The 20,440-nt window shown below is 35.3% G+C and overlaps 1 pseudogene; it reads right to left on the bottom strand.

Annotated features, from left to right (window-relative positions):
• Positions 1–3,344: 3,344 nt before the first annotated feature.
• On the bottom strand, positions 3,345–20,216 carry LOC131420319 (nucleoside diphosphate kinase B-like; annotated as a pseudogene).
• Between the last annotated feature and the right edge of the window lie 224 nt (positions 20,217–20,440).

Raw genomic sequence — 20,440 nt, 5'->3', positions numbered from 1 at the left:
TTTTTTCATCTCTTCTGTGGTGGACTTCCCCTAACTACATATTTATTTATTTATTTATTTATTTATTTATTTATTTATTTATTTATTTATTTATTTAATTTATTTATTTTTTGTGAGGAAGATCAGCCCTGAGCTAACATCCATGCCAATCCTCCTCTTTCTGCTGAGGAAGACTGGCCCTGAGCTAACATCTATTGCCAATCCTCCTCCTTTTTTCCCTTTTTTCTCCCCAAAGCCCCAGAAGATAGTTGTATGTCATAGCTGCACATCCTTCTAGTTGCTGTGTGTGGGACGCGGCCTCAGCATGGCAGGAGAGGGGGTGCGTCGGTGCGTGCCCGGGATCCGAACCCAGGCTGCCAGCAGCGGAGCCCGCGCACTTAACCGCTAAGCCTGGGGTCGGCCCCAGAACTACATGTTTAAATCTCCACTTTCTCTTCTAGTCTCTGTATAAAGGAGTGGGCTGTCCTGTCACTTGCCCTCTTGTTCCCATATGAGGGACATGAATTAGCCCTCCTTCCTCTCAGTCTCCTCATTCTCTCTCTCCACAAGAGGAGGAGTGAATTATCTAGCTGTTAAGTGGTAGGGTAGAAACTGGGCATGAGAAACTGAGGCTTTTTCAGTTTGGCTATTTGCCGGCCTGCTCAGGTTCTCCGTCCCATAAGTAAGTTCTATTTGGGTGGGGTCTGTGGGGTGGTGGTGCTTGTAGTTCCCCAGAGTTGACTGTAAGTAGGTGGATAACTGTCTAACTCTGGGGGTGGGAATTGAGAAGTTCTCGTGGCTACATGATTAAGCTACATTCTCCAACAGTACTATCATATATACTGATTTTCGATTTCTCCTCTGCCTGACTTCTCGGTCTATCTTTTAACTGATTCTGAACTCAGGCAAGGAAAAAATTGCTCTTCTTCAAACCCTAGCCATCTATCCCCCCTCTACCCACCCCCATCCCTTGGTCACTGCTATGGATTAATTGCTCTACAACACCTTGTGATTCTATCCAACATTCCTGTTCCTTCTCCCCAGACTGAATTGGAATTTCTGGAGGTGGGACTGGGCATCTATATTTTCAGAAAACCGCACATATTTTTTGATGTGCTCCCACATAATGAAGATATTGACTTATATCAGTTATATTTATTGCATATATTTTTCAAGTTTGCTTTTATATTTTCATTTTATGATTTATGAGATAATATACATTCAAAATTTACTAATAAAGGCTATTCATCATTTTTATCTTTTTCATTTCTATCCTCCTCTATCCTAAGAGCTGGAAATTTTCTTGTAGATGTTTAGTGTTTGAATTTAAAGTAGGCTATTTAAAAATCACTGCAAACATGATCCATGAATGTACATATATTGTTTTTTAAGAGGCTTAAATGCACATATTTAAATTGAAACATACAGAACAGCCTTAAATTGAAACGTATTTACTAAAACATGAAAATTCTCCATTAATAACACTTTTATCCTTACATGTGACCATTGGGAACAATTTGGTACATGTAGATATAGTTTTATATTCCTAATTTTAATGTAAAAATACATATTGCTTAGTAACTTTTTAAACTTCAATATCTTGGTGAAATGTCCATGCTTATAGATCTACCTCATTTTGATAATGGCATAGGATTCTATGGAAAAGACAGATCCTAATTTATCTAACCCTTCCCCAGTGGATTTAGACTTGAGGTTTCCAATTGTGTACCATGGCAAACATTCCTGTAATGATCATCCTTGTACCCATATCTCTTTGCTGACCTGGGCAAGTACAGGTTTTCTTCTCTGATGCTATGTATGAGCTCCTAAAAAATCCTTACATTCTTCAAGATAGTGCAAGTAAGATACCAGGACATAAAATAGGGTGTGGCAGACCACTCAATACCTATGCAGCTTTGAAACTAGAGCACCAAAAAAAACAAATTGATACTTGGGGAGATCATGTGGACCGTTCAGGCAAGAGAGCTCTGTGTTCCTGGAGGCTGCCACAGTGGAAATTAAAAATGTACAAAATCAGTAAATGGAAATGCTGATAAGAGTAGGGCTGGTGCTGAGAGAGTGCAGATGAAGAGGAGCTGTGAGCTGGGAGGATACCATGAAAGTGGGCATAGATGGCAGTGCAACCTGCCATGAGATGAGAGTGACATAAGGCTGAGGGTGAGCCACTAGGAGAAGCCTGGACTCAGGCACTGATTTTTAATTTTCTAAAAATAGAGATGAGTGGAGTCCTGACACTACCACATCAGCCCAGCTGTGGGCTTTTTCCTTTTCTGCTTAAGGTTGTATTTCCACTCATGCTTTTCCTGCTTCTTTTGCCTGGAAAAAATAATGTACAAACCTACACAACTCCTATGTGATATTTGTATCCATTCTCTTATTTATGAATCAAATATGAGTAATTCACAGTAGAGAAACATGGACTGAGGTGAAACAGACTGTGTTTATGAAGCATGTGTTTCTGCAAGTGGAATAATTGGGTCAAAGGCAATGTGTGTTTTAAATGCATGGATTCTGTCAAATTGTTCCCCAAAAGCATGATAATAATTTATGACCAGAGAGTATGACAATGTCTGTTTTCCTGTATTTTCACCAGCACTAGATAGGATTAATCCTTACATTTTTTTTGATCTGCTTATTTTACCCAGCAGAGTGGAAACAGAGATTTCATTATTGTTTTCATTTAGATTTCTGAGATAACTAGTTGAACAATTTTTACATCTTTTTTTAAAAATGTGAATCTTTGTTCTTGTGCATTATTTGTCGATATTCTTTGTCTACTTTTATACTGGGTTATTTGCTTTCTTGTTAGTGGTTCATGGAAACTTTTTAGAAACAATGTATATAAACCACATGCCCATTAAATATTTTGAAAAAAATTCCTCACAGTTTTTTGCCTATAATTTAGCTTTACATGTGGTTTCTTTCCACACGAAAAATTTAACATTTTTATGTGGTCAATTCCGCTAATTTTTCTCTTGTAGTTTTGAGCTTTATGATTTGTTTGGGAAGAACTTTCAAACCCCTATATTATTAACATTTATCCTATATTTTTATTTACATTTTTGAAGTGCTTTTGTATTGTTAAAATTTGAATCCGTCTGGTATTTATGTAAGGTATGCAGTCATAACCTAATTTCATTTTTTTCTCAATTGATAGTCAATAGTCATGGTGCTATCCTTTCTCCACTAATTCATGATATTTATAAATCTAAATATGTACCATTAAATTGATCTATTTCCCCATTGCTAAAGTGTTAATGTCTTCCCTGGCTCTTCTTTTTTTTTTTCTCCCCAGTTTCCAAAGGTTTTGTTGGTAAACATGCTTTGGAAAAGGATGACCAATCCTATTGCGTAAGCGAGTGGAATGGAGCGCGGTGTCCAAGGACACATCGAGTGGTGCCCGAGGAGACTGCTGCTTTGTCCATCTCTTTTACTCGGATCTGGTCGTAAGCACAAGAGATGTAGTTAACCAATTCTTCAGGTTTAGACCGTAGGCTGATTTCTTCTTCAGGACTTTCTACTGAATCACTTGCCATGAATCATGTTCCTGCCAACTTGAATGCAGAAGTCCCCGAGAATGGTGCCCGGCTTAGAATCTGCTGGATTGTCTCCCCAACCATAGTCACCCTGTCTTCACCACATCCAGTACCTCTCCGACCATGGCCACAACCAGCCCTGAGTTCACGTACTTCACCAGGAAGTTCTTGCCAGGAAGAATGGGCAGTCTTTCAGGTCAATATAGCACTGCTCCAGTGCTCCTCAGAGACCCAGAGGAACATTGTGGTCATGAGATGGAATCCCTTTTGCTTGAAGACCTTGATGATCTCACCCACCAGACCTCAGTGCATTCCGTCCGGCTTGATGGTGATGAAGGTCTGCTGGGTGTTGTCTATAGTCCCAGAAGCTGGTGGAGGCCAGATGAAAACCGTGCCGCTGTGCCAGAGCCGAAATCTGGAACCTTCTCTCTTTTTTAATCAAAATTTTGTTTCTGCTATTTGTAAGCTTTTATTTTTCTTTTTTCTCTAAAAGAACTTTAGAGTGACAAAGATGATCTCCTTGATGAAACTTTAGTCAAGCTCTTCTGAACCCTCTTCTACTAGGCCTCGACCTCGGGCTTCCATCCCCACCCCTGCAGAGTCCAGTTTTAGCAAGAATCCTGCTAAATTAGTTTAGAGAATATCCTCCTACTCTTAAATCTGATCACCCACAATATCTGATCAAATTTGTCATCCTCCCCACCCCCCACCCTCCGTACCTGATCACTATAACCTGCCTTCAGCAAGAATCCTGTTAAGTCTGTTCAGCAAGAATCTCCCTACACTTGATGTGTCCTCTTAGTAATTTTCCATCTCTGACTCCCCTGCACCCACCCAATCTCTTCCTTGCCTACAAATCTACTTGTTTTGTATTCAGAGTTTGGTTGATCTCTTTTCCCTGTTGCAAACCTCTCATTGCAATATTCCCTCTTGAATAAAGTCTCACTTATCACCTTTAAGATGTGTCAGAGTAATTTTTTCTTTAACAAAGTTTGGCTTGTCATATTTCATAAATCTTCTAGGATTTTAATTGGTATTGATTAACTTGGAGAAGAATTGATATATTTAACATTTCATTCTCTCATCAAGAAACATGGTCTATTTCTCTATTTCAATAGGTTTTGAAGTCTTGTTTTTTCTTTTTTAAGTGCCTGTTAGAAGACTTTTATTTTATCTTTTATATGTCTAGCATCTCTATACAAACGTACACACGTGTGTAGTTTTAAGCTTTAGTAACATGAGAAGTGTTACAAACTTACGAAACACATTATTTAAAAATTTAATTACATATTTATTTCTTTACATTTATTTAGTTTTGAGAATTTGAATAATAAATTTTTAATCCTTTTTAGTCAATGTTTGCCACTTTCAATCAGAAAGGCTAAAACAAAATTAAAAATTTATGATTTATAAAATTAGAAAGATATACAGGAAATGTAAGTAAATAAACTTGCAAATGATTTTTTTGGTTGGATAGGTTTGCAAAATTTATACTTCTGAAGTTATCAAAGCTTAAAACTGCACGAAGACATTTGAGACACATTGTCTATTGATTTAATATAATTTGTACTAGATGTCATTTAATGTAAATTCCTTACAAAAAGGACCTTTCATTGTAGCTGGAAGGGAAAAGCTTTTACTGGCATTTTTTCTTGAAAACAAAACAAAAATTAAAAAAAAATATTTCTATTAATTTTATCAAAATAAGGGATATCATTTTAACCGCTCATTTTTGGCATACCTAAAGAATGAATTAAGAGTTTTTGCTGTAAAATTTTCTGGCAAAATTGTATAAAAACGTGATATGAAATAATTTGTTTCACATTTGACTTTTGCACCAGGGTCCTAAAACAGATCATTTTTGCTAAAGTATGAAAGCTCTATTTGCTAAAAATTTTGATCTTAAAACCATTCTTTGATCTTAAAACCAGTTCTTGTTTAAAGTATTCTTCTTATTACTATGCTTCTTCATTTTCTCTTCTTTAATTGCAGACTGGACTAATTTAAAATGGTCTGGTCTGTGACTTGTGTAGCTCCCCAAATCACTTTCTTTTTTTTTTTTTTTGTGAGGAAGATCAGCCCTGAGCTAACATCCATGCTAATCCTCCTCTTTTTGCTGAGGAAGACTGGCTCTGAGCTAACATCTATTGCCAATCCTCCTCCTTTTTTTTTCCCCCAAAGCCGCAGTAGGTAGTTGTATGTCATAGTTGCACATCCTTCTAGTTGCTGTATGTGGGACGTGGCCTCAGCATGGCCCGACAAGCAGTGCATCCATGCGCACCCGGGATCTGAACCCAGGCCACCAGCAGCAGAACGCGTGCACTCAACTGCTAAGCCATGGGGCTGGCCCCCCCAAATTACTTTCCTTGACTTCATGCAGTGTTACAATTTTTGCATGATTTTCATTTTCATATTACAATTGACTTGCATTATATTTTTATTGTATTATTCGGAGTAATAACTGATAATAAGAGTGACAAATAATTTAGTGTGACATGCAGGGATAGATATTTCACTTATGCTCAGGAACTAATTTTAAAATCAAGCTATTGTCATAATTACTTAATAATGACTTTATTTTTCTCTACCTAACCTCACAGCTGTGGGCACTCAGAAAACTTCTCAGACAATCATCATACCCTTTTATCATGCAAATATTGTTATCTTATGTATTTTCAGTCAACTTCCATTTTTGGTAAGTTATGTATTAGATCTCTTTGCATGTCAGAACCTATGGATATACCTTATTCTTTTACCTTGTATGTATGCTTCTTAGGTTTATCTAGTCCTCTGTTGGTGGAAATTTGGGAAACTTCTGATTTTTCAATAGTACAATAAAAATCTTGCATCCCCTTTTTAAGTGATATGAGACTACTTCTCTAGAATAGATATGAAGTAGCCTTGCTGGGTTGAGATAATAGGTATTTTATATTTTAATATATTTTATCAGTTTGTGCTTCCCAAGGTATTGGCCAATTACACACTTTCCCGGACAGTGTATGAGCACCCCACATCATGCTTTGTCCAACCCTTGAATGTTTCAACTTCTTATTTTTTTGCCAATCTAATGGATGAAAACTGGCATTTCATTGTTGTTTTAATTTGTGTTTTCCTACTAACCAGGTTGAGTGCCTTTTTGTGTGTGTATTGCAGTTCACGTTTCCTCTTTTGTGAATATCCTCAACATATTCTTGCCCACTTTTCTGTTGAATTGTTCATCTTTCTCTTGTTGATTTTATGAGTATTTTATAAATTCTAGGTACTAAACTTTATCTCATATATGTTACACATTTTCTACCTCACTTTTGCTTATCTGATCATTTTATTTATTTTAATGTTGACACTGTTTATGGCTTTTGAATTTTAGAATGTTAAGAAGGCCTCCTATCTTTGACTATATTTCCTTCTAATGTTTTAATGATTTTATTGTTAATAGTTTTAACACTTAGTTTCTTAATCCACTAAAAATTTGATTTTGTGAAAAGTGTGAAGCAAGGAAATCCTGTGGGCTCTCCCTTTAAAGCGTGTCTAGAATCTGTCACTTCTCTTCACCTCTGCTACTCCTCTGGTTCAAGCCACCATCACACATTCTGGATTTCTGCAGTAGCCTGCTAACTGATCATCTTCTCTACCTACACTTGCTTGTGACAGGCTATTTTCAACACAGAAACCAGAGACATCTTTTCAAAATGTAAACTAGCAATAGCTACCCTTTCACTCAGAGTAAAACCAATGTCCTTAAAATGGCTAAAATGACCTGGCCCCATCACCCCTGACCTGTCTCTCATCACTTTGCCTTCAGCTTCCTCTTTCCCTCACCATCTTCAAGTATGCATTGGCTTCAGTTTGTACACCACCCCAGATCCGTGCATGTGCCCTGCTTTCTCCCTAGAGTAGTGGCTTGCACTGTCTAATAGCCCTAGAGCCAGGTTGCTGCTGTGACAGCTGCTTCTGCTTTAGATTGATGTCCCCCTGCTATGCCAGCTGCTCCTAATTCCTCTTTAATGTATGGGAATAATCTCCCTCTCACCTCTTGTTCTGAGGTTCCATATTGCCTCTGGCCTTCAAGACATAGTCAGCGACTCTCCATTTTACTAAGCACCCATCCACGTGCAACTTGGTAGTGTAAGTGGCTAATTCCTAAATGGTGAACTTTGACACAGGAGGATGGGAGTGAGTGGATAAATTCTTCCCCCTTTTCCCTCCTTTTGGAGGTAGAGTAGCTTCGTGTGATCTCTCTGAAAATGTCTTGCATGACTCACTAATCAGTTTACCATAAAGCTGTGTCCAGAACAACAACATTCCGCCTTTTTTGTTCCATCTCATCCCCTGCTTTACTCCATTTTTCCGCTGTTCTGCTTCCCTGGGATTGTACTTCCCAATAAAATGTTGGCAAAAATATGTTTCCTTCAGAGTCTGTTTTTTCTAAAGACACAGGAATAAAACAAGTCTCTCTTCAAATGTCACATTTTCACTGAAGCCTACCCCAGACACTCACTTCCATCCCCTACCCCCCATCTCCTTGACCATTGCATTTATTATCTAATGTATAATTTACTGAATCATTATGGTTATTATTTTTATCTGCTCTCTTTCCCCAGAATAAAAGCTTTAAGGCTATAGAGAAACAGAGATCTTTGTTTTGTTGACAGCCGTATCCTCAGCATTCAAAACAACGCCTGGAACATAGTAGGCCCTCAATAAATAGCAGTTGAATGAACTAAGAGTGGGTGCTGGCATTAATGCTATTGACTGAGTATTACCACCGTTGCCACTACAATAAATTTGCACTTGTCTCTGCTTCTTTATATTATTAGTTGCAGGTTAGAAGGCCCACTGAGGGGAGAGCACCTGGGTGGCAATGCTTAACACTCTTGCTGTCATTAGCTTCCAAGAAAGCTTTTTGTCTTCTTATTGAGCAACTAGGCCCCTCCTACAGAGAATCAAATAATGGTTGGGTTCCCAAAAGGACAAGCCAGAAAAAAGAAAAAAGATAAATGGTCCTTATAGGATTGCATTAGATTTATAAATTAATTTGGAGGGACTCTTTATAATATTGAATGTTCTTATCCAAGAGTATGGTAAAACCTTCTATTTATTTAGGTCTCCTTTTTAAGTAATCCAGATTTTTGGAAATATTGTTTTACATATCAGTCTTATGCATTTCTTGCTATATTTATTTCTAGATAGAATTTTGAAAAACTTGTATGAATGTTTCCATTTTCTAATTGACTTCTTTTGATATATATCACAAATATTGTTTTTTATTTCTACTGTAATTTTGCATATATCTTCTTTGCTGTACTCGTTTGTCATTTTTAAAAATAGTTTGTCATTTTTTACATTTAATCAAATTATTCAGAATTTTATGTATGGTGTTTAGTGAAGATCTAACTAAATTTTATTTCTTCCAAATGTTCAATTATCTAAGCCTTTACAGTTGAATATTTCTTTTTTTCTCCTCATTAATTTATGGTGCATATGAGCACATGCTAAGTTATTTTGTATGCATACATATGTTTCTAGGCTAGCAATGTCTTCTTATTATGCCCTTTCCACCCATTCCTCAACTGCACAGAGAAATCTATTCCCTTGACTGTGTGGTCTGTTCGGGGACTGACTATGAAATGCCTTCAGAAGAACTAAAAATAACCAACTATCTGGACATCTCCAATGGCAATTACCTCAATATATCCAACCCACACCTGGCGGACTTCCTCCATTTCCTATGTCAGTTGTTAGCCCTGCCAGACAGCCAGTTGCTCCAACTTGAAACTTTAGAGTAATCCTTAAATCCTCATATCCGGTTGGTGAGCAAGTCTTGTTAATTCACTCTCTCAAACATCTCCAAAATATTTTCTCTCCTTCCTACTGGCACTGTATCCATTTGAGTCCTGTGCTCTGTCAGATCCCAGCTTAAGTGTCACCTCCTCAGAGAGGGTTTCCTAACACTCTATTTAAAGAAACCTTCACCTTACAGTTACTGCTATATCACATATCTGTTTCCTTCATAAGTGTTATAACAGTTTGTAACGACTCAGTTAAAATTTTTTACTAATTTATTACTTGTTTCTCCACCAGAACACAAGTGCTATGATAGCAGGGCCGTATCTATCTTGTTTCCTGTAGTAGCCACAGTGTCTAGTTTCCAGCTCATAGCAGGCACTCTATCATGATTTGTTACAGGAATGAATGAATGAATGACACAATGCCCTCTTATTAGGTTCATTTGCTTCCATTTTCCTTACTTCTCTTTCCCAACCAACTCTCTACACTGATAGAACTGTTTGTCAAAAACAGAGATCTTATCATGTTACTTTCCACCTTAAAAACTTTCAGTGTCTTCTTAAGTACAAGATAGACATCAATTTCCTTAGCCTATAAAAAGTGGTAGAACTACTTTTAATCTACTTTAAATGACGTTTTGAGTAGACTTGAATATACAATATTAGGTCAAAATCTTAAAGTTCATATTTGGTCTTCAATTCAGCATTTTAAAAACCTGATTCTCTATAGAGATTTTGAGTAAAAAAACTCCATGAATTTGTCTGGATTGTACTTATCTTTTCTTCATAGATGTTTTTGACTTAATTTTTTCTCATATATTAAATTCTATTTTTTTCTATTTGCCATATGTTTCTTTTATTTTTCTATTTTTTATTTCAGTTGTTAAATCCTAACAGTTAAACACTATCCTTTTCTAGGTAGAGCTATAGAAATTCTACAGAAAATAATTGTATTTTGTGATTAGCCTGTGGGGTTGGTTTCTCTCAGGTCATTCTCTCTTCTACAGACCATACATTTGTGTGCAGCAATTATCCAGAAACTTACATTTTAATATCTTTTCCTCTTTAAATAGAAATAATTTAAAAATCATACATAATTGACATTAAAATTATGTATTGGCCATGTAATTCATTTTTAATAGCTTTCTATATTATATTGGCCCTATAATACATTAGGAATTTTTTAAACTGCTAAATTTACTTCCATAGAGATTAATGATATGATTTAATCAATTCCTTCTAATGTGAAATGTAAAAGAATATTTCTAAGTTTTTACTCTTTTTAGAATGTTTTAATAATGTTATCTTGAATTATACTTTGTTTCTTTCAGGTCTATGCTGTTTTTATTTATACATTTTTCTTTTTAAGTTAATATTTTAAATTATATGGACAAGATACTCCTTTTTTTTGGAAATTTCCTACCTTGTAAATCAATTCTTTAATTTCTAAACTTTAGTGCTACTTTCTAGTATAAAATGTTCCCACATATATTGCCAATTCAATATTTTGTGATTAATTACTTAGATAATGTATTTTGGTAAATAAGTGCCCAGCTTATTAACAAATAGTGCTATGACTTCCCCATTATCTATAATGTCAATAATAAATTAAATAAATAATCTGACATAATTTTATAGGTTTGTAAAACATATTAATTGAGTTAACCACTATTATTTTTCCTGTTCTTGCTCTTCTAATATTTTCTTAAAGTACAGCTTGTGAGGACCTGTTAAATATAATTTGAAAAAAATTTAAAACACTGTGATCCATTTCAAAGGCCACATTATTAATATGTAGAGTAATAGAATAATTTCAGGCTATGATCCTCAAAATTATTCTAGTTCATTATGTTTCTTAAATCATTAGGATGAAATATCATTATTTGCATCTAGTCTTTTTTTATTATATAAAAAGTGTAACTTTGGGGGGCTGGCCCTGTGGCTAGTGGATAAGTCCTGCATGCTCTGCTTTGATGACCTGGGTTCATGGGTTCAGATCCCAGGCACGGACCTACACCACTCGTCGGCCATGCTGTGGTGGTGACCCACATACAAAATAGAGGAAGACTGGCACAGATGTTTTCTCAGGGTTAATCTTCTTCAAGCAAAAAAACAAAACAAAAGAGGCAGATTGGCAACAGATATTAGCTCAGAGCTAATCTTCCTCACCAAAAACAAACAGGGAATAAGTAATTTTGAGACTTTTACTTTCAAACAAGAGGGACTAATTGGTACTGATTTTTGTATACATAAACAACTAGAACACTGCGCAAAATGTAAAAATGCTGTTTTAAGATATTGGATAATAGGCAGTACAAATCTGTATGTGCTGAGAAAAGAGAAACACACTAGATGGTTCCAGTGATTGACTCAGTTTTCTGTCCAGAGACAGTTTATGAGCAGGGAGAGAAAATTCAAGGAGAGCACAGCAGTCCCATTAAACTGCAGAGATAGAGATCAGAGTTTGGGAGGTAACTTAAAGTTGTGAAGCAGAGTACTGGAGGAGGGTAATTGTGAGGGATAAAGCTCCAGGAATCTGTATGGGGGTCCTATTATTGTATTTTGACCGAATATCAAACTTCTCATGAAAAGCAGAAACTCTATGAAACCATGCAAAGAATTATGAGAAAGTTGAAGTTGAATGTACAGGACTGGGAGGCATGTCATTTCCAGCCAGCTACAGTGCAGAGATAGTATTTAACAGTTCTACAATTCAGTAGAGACCCCAGAGGAGCCATGCCTTAAGAGGAGAGCTAAACCAGACCTGGAGTGAAGGCTCCTCCAGTTATACCCTAAGAAAGCTTAAGAACTAACACTGAAAGGATCATGCTAATCCACAAAACACTTGATCTCAACCAAACGGTCAAGTGATTAATCCACAAAACAAAAAGCATCATTCTTCCAAGAAAGATAACAAAGTCCAGACACTCAACAACATAATACTTCATCACTTTAACAGTCAATCAGTAATTACTAGACACACAAAGAAGCAGAAATGTATGACCCATAATCAGAAAAAATGTCAATAGAAACAGAACCAGGAAAGAAAGAGATGTTTGAATAAGTAGATAAGAATTTCAAAACACCTGTTGTAAATATTTTCAGAGTTAAAATTGAACACAAAAGGAAGAGATAAGGAAACCATAAAAATTGAAACTAATAGAATTTCTAGATTGAAAAAAACATAAAATATTTACTAGATGGGCTTGAAAGCAGATTAGGTGCTGCAGAAGAAAAGGTAAATACACATAGTGGTAGAGACTGAATGTTTATGTCGTCCCCAAATTCATGTGATGAAACCTGTTCCCTGATGTGATGGTATTTGGAGGTGGTGCCTGTGGGAGGTGATTAGGGTCATGAAGGTAAAGTTTTCATGATTGGGACTAGTGGCCTTATAAAAGAGACCCTAGAGAGTTTCCTTGCCTATTTGCCACGTGGTCTATAAACCAGGAATTGAACTCTCACCAGACACTGTATCTGCCAGCACCTTGATCTTGGATTTTCCAGTTTCCAGAAAGGACTGTGAGAAATAAATTTCTGTTGTTTATAAGCCACCCAATCTATGGTAATTTGGTATAGCAGCCCAAACAAATTAAGACACATAGAGACAGCAATAAAAAGTAAACAAATTGAAGTACAGAGATAAAAAATTTTTTTTAAATGAATAGAATGATAACTGATCTCAGAAATAGAGGACTGTTGAAGAAATTACTTAAATTTTCCCCAATTTTAAGAAAACTCGAAGCTCACAGTTCCAAGAAACTCAATGATCCCTAAGTAAGATAAACATTGAAGAAATCCATACCAAGGCACATAATAATAATATTTATGCAAATCAGGTATACACAATAATCTGAAAATCAGCCAGAATAAAAATAGAGAAACAAAGATAAGACTAACTGCAGACTTCTCATCAGAAATTATGCGATCCAGAAGACCATGAAATATCTTTAAAATGCTAAAAAGAAAAAGACCTGCCAAGTTAGATTTCTATATGTAGAATAAAGGCTAAGTAAAAACTCTTTTAGCAGACACAAGCAGAGATAATTTCTCACCAAAAGAAAATTTATTATTATAGAAAATAAGAACTATTGTGGGGATTCTAACACAGAAGAATAATATATAACAATAACAGTAAAAGGGCAGAAAGGGAAAATGAAAGTATACAGTTTTAATATTCTTGCATTATATATGAAGTAATATAAGTGTGATGGTATGATAAGTTAAAGTTGCATATTGTATGCCATATATATACAATATATGTATATATGTATACTATTGTTTATAATAATGTAAGTTATGATGTATAATATGTTATTTATATCAATGTATATGTACAAGACAAATATGTATATATTATATATAATATATGTACAATAGTGCAGATAAAAATAGAATACTAAAAATAATTTTCAAAAACAAAACAGAAAAAGAAAAAAAAGAATAAAGAACAGATGAGGAAAATAGAAAACATAAAAAGCTGGTACATTTGACTCAATCATATCAATAATTATATCAAGTGTGAAGTGTCTAAACCAGAACTGTGTGATAGAACTTTCAGTTACAAAAGAAATGTCCCTTCTCCACGTATAGTCTAAACTGTCCACACGTGGATTTGAAGACTTGAACTGTGGCTAGGGTGACTGAAGACTTGAATTCTTTATTTGATTCGATTTTAATTTATTTAAATTTAAATTTAAATAGCCATATGTGGCTAGTGGTTACTGCACTAGACAATGTAGATCTAAATGCCCCAGTAAGAAGGCAAAAGTTATCAGTCTAGATGAAAAAGCAAGATTCAATTATATATTGGCTACAAGAGACACCTTTATACGTAAACACTCAGACTGAAAAGTAAAGGATGGAAAAAATATGCCAAGAAAACATTAATTATCAGAAATATGGAGTAGATATATGAATAATAGGAAAATGGATTTTAGCAGAAAAATAATAATAGAGATAAAGAGAGACATTTCATAGCGATAAAAGATTAGATTTTGAAGATGACATAACAATACCAATGTGTATACACTGATAATAGAACTTCATGTTACATGAAGCAAAGTCTTACAGGATTGTGATTGTTTTAAAATACACCCACAAATTTTTTGATACTCCATCCTTCAAAAGGTGGAGGCTAATTCCCCAGCCCTTGAGCATGATCTACACTTATTAACCTGCTTTTATCGAATAAAAGTTTACAAAAGAGATGATGTGTGACTTCTGTGATTAGATCATAAACGACATTGTAGATTCTTCCTTTTTCTCCTTCTCAGATCACAAGCTTTAGGGGAAGCCAACTGTCATATCACAAGCAGCCCTATGGTGAAGCACATGTGGCAAAGAGCTGAAGCCTCCTGACAACAGCCATCTTAGAAGTGGATCCTCCAGCCCAATTCTAGCCTGCAGGTGATGATAGCCCTGACCAATGTCTTGACTGCAACCTTACAAGAGACTCACCCAAATGAAGAAAACCACCCAAATAAACTGTTCTGAATTCCTGATCCATAATAACTTTGAGATAATAAATGTTTACTATTTTAAGCTTCTAAATGTGAGAATAATTTGTTATGAAGTGATAGATAACCAACATAAGGCCTGAAAGTTGAAATAAAACTATCAACAATTATAGTTGGAGATTTCAACAGTTATCTCTTAGTAATTGATAGAACAAATAAACAGCAAATAAATAAGTATAAAGAACAACACTATCAACCAACTTGACTTAATTAACCTTTATGTAACACTCCACCCAAGGACAGCAGAATATCATTGTTTTCAATTGAATATGGAATATTCACTAAGATAGACCATGTGTTAGAATAAAAAACAAATCACAAATCTCAATAAATTTAAAAGTTTTGAAATAATATGAAATATATTCTCTGACAATAAGAGAATTAAACTAGAAATCAATAACAATAAGATACCTAGTAAGACCTCAAAAAATTGGATATTAACAATTATCTTACTCCATTTGGGCTGCTATAACAAAATACCATAGACTGACTTATAAAGAATAGATATTTATTTCTCACAGTTTTAGAGATTGAGAAGCACAAGATCAAGGTGCCAGCACGTTTGGTGTCTGGTGAAGACCCACTTCCTGGTCTTTTTGCTGTGCCTTCACATGGTGGAAGTGGGTGAGGGAGCTCTCTGAAGTCTCTTTTATAAGAGCACTAATCCCCTTCACGAGGCTCCAACCTCATGGCCTAATCACCTCCCAAAGGCCCCATCTCCCAATATCATCACATAGGCCTTTAGGATTTCATCATATGAATCTTGAGGAGACACAAACATTGAGACCATGGCAACAACATACTTCAAAATAACATGTGTCAAAGAAGAAATCACAAAAGAAATTTAAAAAAGATTTGAATTCAATTAAAAAAATTTTAAATTCCAAATTTGTGAGATGCAGCTAAGGCTCTATGTAGAGAAAATTCAGGGCTTTAATAACTATATAATAACTATTAATATAAAACTTATATAAGCTATATAAGAAGAAAGGTCTACAATCAATAATCTAAGCTTCCACTATAAGAAGTTAAAAAGAGTGAAGTAAACCTAAAATAAGTAGAAGAAAGGAAATTTTAAATATACAAGGCAAAATCAACAAAACAGAAAATGGACAAACAATAGAGGAAAATCAGTGAAACAAAAGCTGATTCTTTGAAAGAATGAATAAAATTGACAAGCTTTTATAAAAATACTTGATATAAAAAAATAGAAGAGACACAAATTGCCAATATTAGGAAAAAGGGGTCATCACTACAGATCTTACAGACATTAAAAGGATAATAAAGAAATATTGTGAATAACTTTATGCCAGTAAATTTCACAACTTAGACAAATAGATAAATTCCTTAAAAGATACAAATTACCAAAACTGATAGAAAGAAAAATAGAAAATCTGAATCATTCTATATCTACTTAAAAGATAGAATTTGTGATTAAAGAAACTTTCCAAAAGAAAAAAACCTGCAGGCCCAGATGGTTTCATTAGTGAGTTCTATCAAACATTTAGAGAACAAATTACACAAATTCTACACAAACTCTTTCAGGAAGGACTATATTCCAGCTAATTACATAAGGCCAGCATCATTCTGATACCAAAACCAAATTATTACGAGAAAAACTACTATAGCCTAATATCCCTCATGAACATAGACATAAAAATACTTAATTAAGTATTAGCAAAGCTAAGCCAGCAACGTATAAAAAGGATAATATCATGACAAATTGGGACTTTTATGTCAGGACTGTGAGTTTGATTAACATTGAAAATTGGTTACGGTAATTTACCATATTAACCAAAGAAAAATTTATGTTTATCTAAATAGATGCAGAAAAAACACTGCCCAAATTTAATACTCTTTTATCACAAAAACTCTCAGAAAGGAATTTCCTCAACTTTATAACAAACACCTATTGAAAACCATCATCACCATAATGGTGAATGAATGACTGCTTTTCCCTCCAATCAGAAACAAGGCAAAATGTCCACTCTCACCACTTATATTCAACACTTTACTGGAGGTCAAAGCCAGTGCAACATGGCAAGAAAAAAAAATAAAAGGCATACAGTGAAAAAAAGAAGTTAAACTGTCTTTGTTTGTAGATGACATGATCCTGTACACGAGGTATACTAAGGAATCTACATATAAGCTACTTGAGGTGATTTTAACAACTTTGTAGAATCCAACGTATATAACCAAAATCACTTGTATTACTATTATCATAAAAAACTAAATTTAAAAATACCATTTACAATAACATCCAAAAACATGAAACATTTAGAGGTAAATTTTAGGAAGTATGTTGAAGACATATGCATTGAAAACCACAAAGCACTACTTAGAATATTAAAGATATAAATGAATGGAGACATGTTATATTCATGGATTGGAAGGCACACTATTGCTAAAATATCAATTCTCCAAAAATTAATCTATAGATTCAACCCAATTGCAATCAAACTCCCTACTACATTATTTTTTTGGTAGAAATTAACAAGCCCCAGGGGTCCGGCTCCGTAGCACAAGCTGTTAAGTGTGCATGCTCCACTGTGGCGGCCCAGGGTTCGCCGATTCGGATCCTGGGCGCACACCGACGCACCGCTTGGCAAGCCATGCTGTGGCGACATCCCATATAAAGTGGAGGAAGATGGGCATGGATGTGAGCCCAGGGACAGTCTTCCTCAGCAAAAAAAGAGGAGGATTGGAGGATGTTAGCAGACGGCTGATCTCCTCAACAAAAAAAAAGAAAAGAAATTGACAAGCTGATTTTTAAAATTGTATGGAAATGCAAAGGACATAAAATAGTCACAAGAGTTTTGTTTTGTAAAACAAATTGTAAGGTTTATATTACCTAACTTTGAGGCTACAGTAATAAAGACTGTGATACTGGCATAAAGATATATATATGTCGATGAAAAGAGAGTCCAAAAATAGACCCACATATGACCATCTGACTTCTGAAACAAGGGCCATGGAGATCAGATAGGGAAATGACATCTTTCTCAGCAAACGAGGATGAGATTAATGGAAAAAAGAAAGTTGTTAACTAAGCCCTTTACATCACAGCAAACACCAAAATTTGCTGAAGTAAATCATAAACCCAAATGTAGTAGCCAAGCCTATAAAATCTCTAGGAAAAAATAGAGAAGAAAATGTTCACAACTTCAGGATAAGCAAAGATTTCTGCAACAGGGCACAAAAAGTGTTAAGCATAAATGAAAACTTTTAATAAATTGAACTTAATCAGAATTAAACACCTCTGTTCTAAAGTAGTTGTTGGTTCACAAACTGGTCCCTATACACAGAGGGCAAGGAGAGACTGAAGAAAGAGGCAGACCACTCCAGACTGGTAGGTGGCAGGTTTAATAAGCAAGGGAGCTTATTTACTTATGAGGCTTGTCTTGGGTGGTTGCAAGACGAGTAGATCTCTGCACGCCCACCCCCCGCCCCCTGCCAGAATCTTAAAAGTTTATATAGAGGCCTTAACTGGGTTCAGTCATGTATTCTGTCCAGATGGTCTCAACAACATCTTACTCTTTCAAGGCCACGTCCTTGAGGCGGCCTTCTAGTGCGGGGAAGGCAGGCAGAACACACATTCCAAGGACAGGGAAGGGGCGACGAGCCTCGACTTGCTCAGGCCCAGCTCATGGGTCAACCAGTGGTCACGTCCTCTTGATGCCATCCTCCAACAGCAGTCAAGAAATTGAAAAGTCAAGCCACAGACTGAGAACAATGTGCACTATATTAAGTATATTTGACAAAGGACTTTTCTTCAAAATATATATTTAAATCTTACAACTTAATAATAATATGACAAAACAATTAGGAAAAATGAGCAACATATCTGAACAGACATTTCACAAAAGAAGTAACCAGAAATGCCTAGTAAGCCAAAGATGTGGAGCATCTGGAACTCGCATATATTATTGGAGGAATTTAAAATGATATAACCATATTGCAGAACAGTTTCATAGTTTCTTATAATTATATACCCACCAAACAACCCAATAATATTGCTCTTTTGAATTGAGGAACATAAACATATGTCCATACAAACACTGTATTCAAATATTAACAGCAATTTTATTCTTAAGAGCTCAAAATTGGAACAATGCAGATGTACTTCAACAGGTAAATGTACAAACAAATTGTGATGTATCAATAAAATAGAATACTACTCAGCAATGAAAAAGAATGCACTGCTGATATAAAGCAACAACATGGCTGTATTTTCAAAACATGGTGCTGAGTAAAAGAAGCCAAACTCAAAAGACTATTATTTTATTATTCCACTTACATTAAATTTGTGCTAAAAATAATCTATAGTGACAGAATCAGGTTAGTGGTTGCCTGTTTCTAGGGGTGGAGGTTGGGGGAATTACTGCAAAATGACAGAAAGGAAACTTTGGGGGAATTACAGAAGTAGACTGTATATTAATTTGGGTAATTGTCAAGTGAGAGTTTACATTTTTTAAACATATCAAATTGGTGTCTCAATTAGGAGTATTTGAAAAAATTATAGCTCTGATAATACTGGTTCTGTGTCTTAATTTTGGTTAAAGAATTTTGTAGCTTTTCCCTGTGTTGAATCAAACAAGCAGAGTTGACAGCAGAGATTATAGTCTTATTCTCAAGTCTTGAGCCAGACTCCATTTTGCAATTTCCACAATAAAGAAAAAATGATTATAAATTTTCCTAGTACTAGTGTTAGCAGAACTAGGGAAGATGGATAACACTGAGGGATATCCACTCACTTCAGCACCATTTGACCAGTGATTCTCAATCAGTCCTGTTAGGAACAATACTTCCTTTATTTTATTAAAAGGAATTTCATAGATAATATCATCTAAATTCAATATAATATTTTAAAAATCAATATAATGTCTTAACTGTAAAATAAAAAAGGAAAAAAGTCATCTATATAAAGTGATACGTATTTCGATATGTAAATGCTTGAGTAAAACTACCTTAGTAGGCAAAATGAAATAGAAGCCCGAACCTGCTCCCAGAGTCACCATCAGTGTCACAGAGGGGTATTGATATTGTCCTGGAGACAATGCCATGAGCAGAGTTATCCGTGATGTGATTTTCTGAAACAATAAACGAATCTCGGTAAAGTTAAAAAACACAGAGCATATTATTTCCTAAATTTATAAAGTAGACTGATCCTCAAAAATAAAAACCATGCAAAAAATTTTGTCTCTGTGCAAAATAGACTTAAATTAGGCTTCAGATTTAATGCAAGGTTTTTTACCTCTATGAATGCCCGGAGGCCCATTCAGACCTGCACAATTTATGGTGTAGCATTGTCCCGTCCACTGCAGGCCAACCAGCATGCTAACCTCACAATACACTAATGCCAGCGGTATCCCCATCACGGAGTAAACCAAAAGACATCCTGCAAGTCTCGTAAAAACCCAGTAGGGAGCTGTTCCAAACCTGATGAGAATTGCAGACCATAAAGAAACAAACAAACAAAAAACTAGTCAGGAACTGTCATCTGAACCTGGGGTGGCAGAAAAACTTGCAGAAATTCTGTTGAGTTAAAGGGAAGAAATGCGGGCTGGAAAAGATGAAATTTTGAGTCTGAAAGGAAACA

This window comes from Diceros bicornis, chromosome 23, assembly GCF_020826845.1.
Source record: "Diceros bicornis minor isolate mBicDic1 chromosome 23, mDicBic1.mat.cur, whole genome shotgun sequence".
In the NCBI taxonomy this organism is placed as follows: Eukaryota; Metazoa; Chordata; class Mammalia; order Perissodactyla; family Rhinocerotidae; genus Diceros; species Diceros bicornis.
Note: the sequence above shows the minus strand (reverse complement) of the source record. Positions and strands in the feature narration are given on the sequence as shown.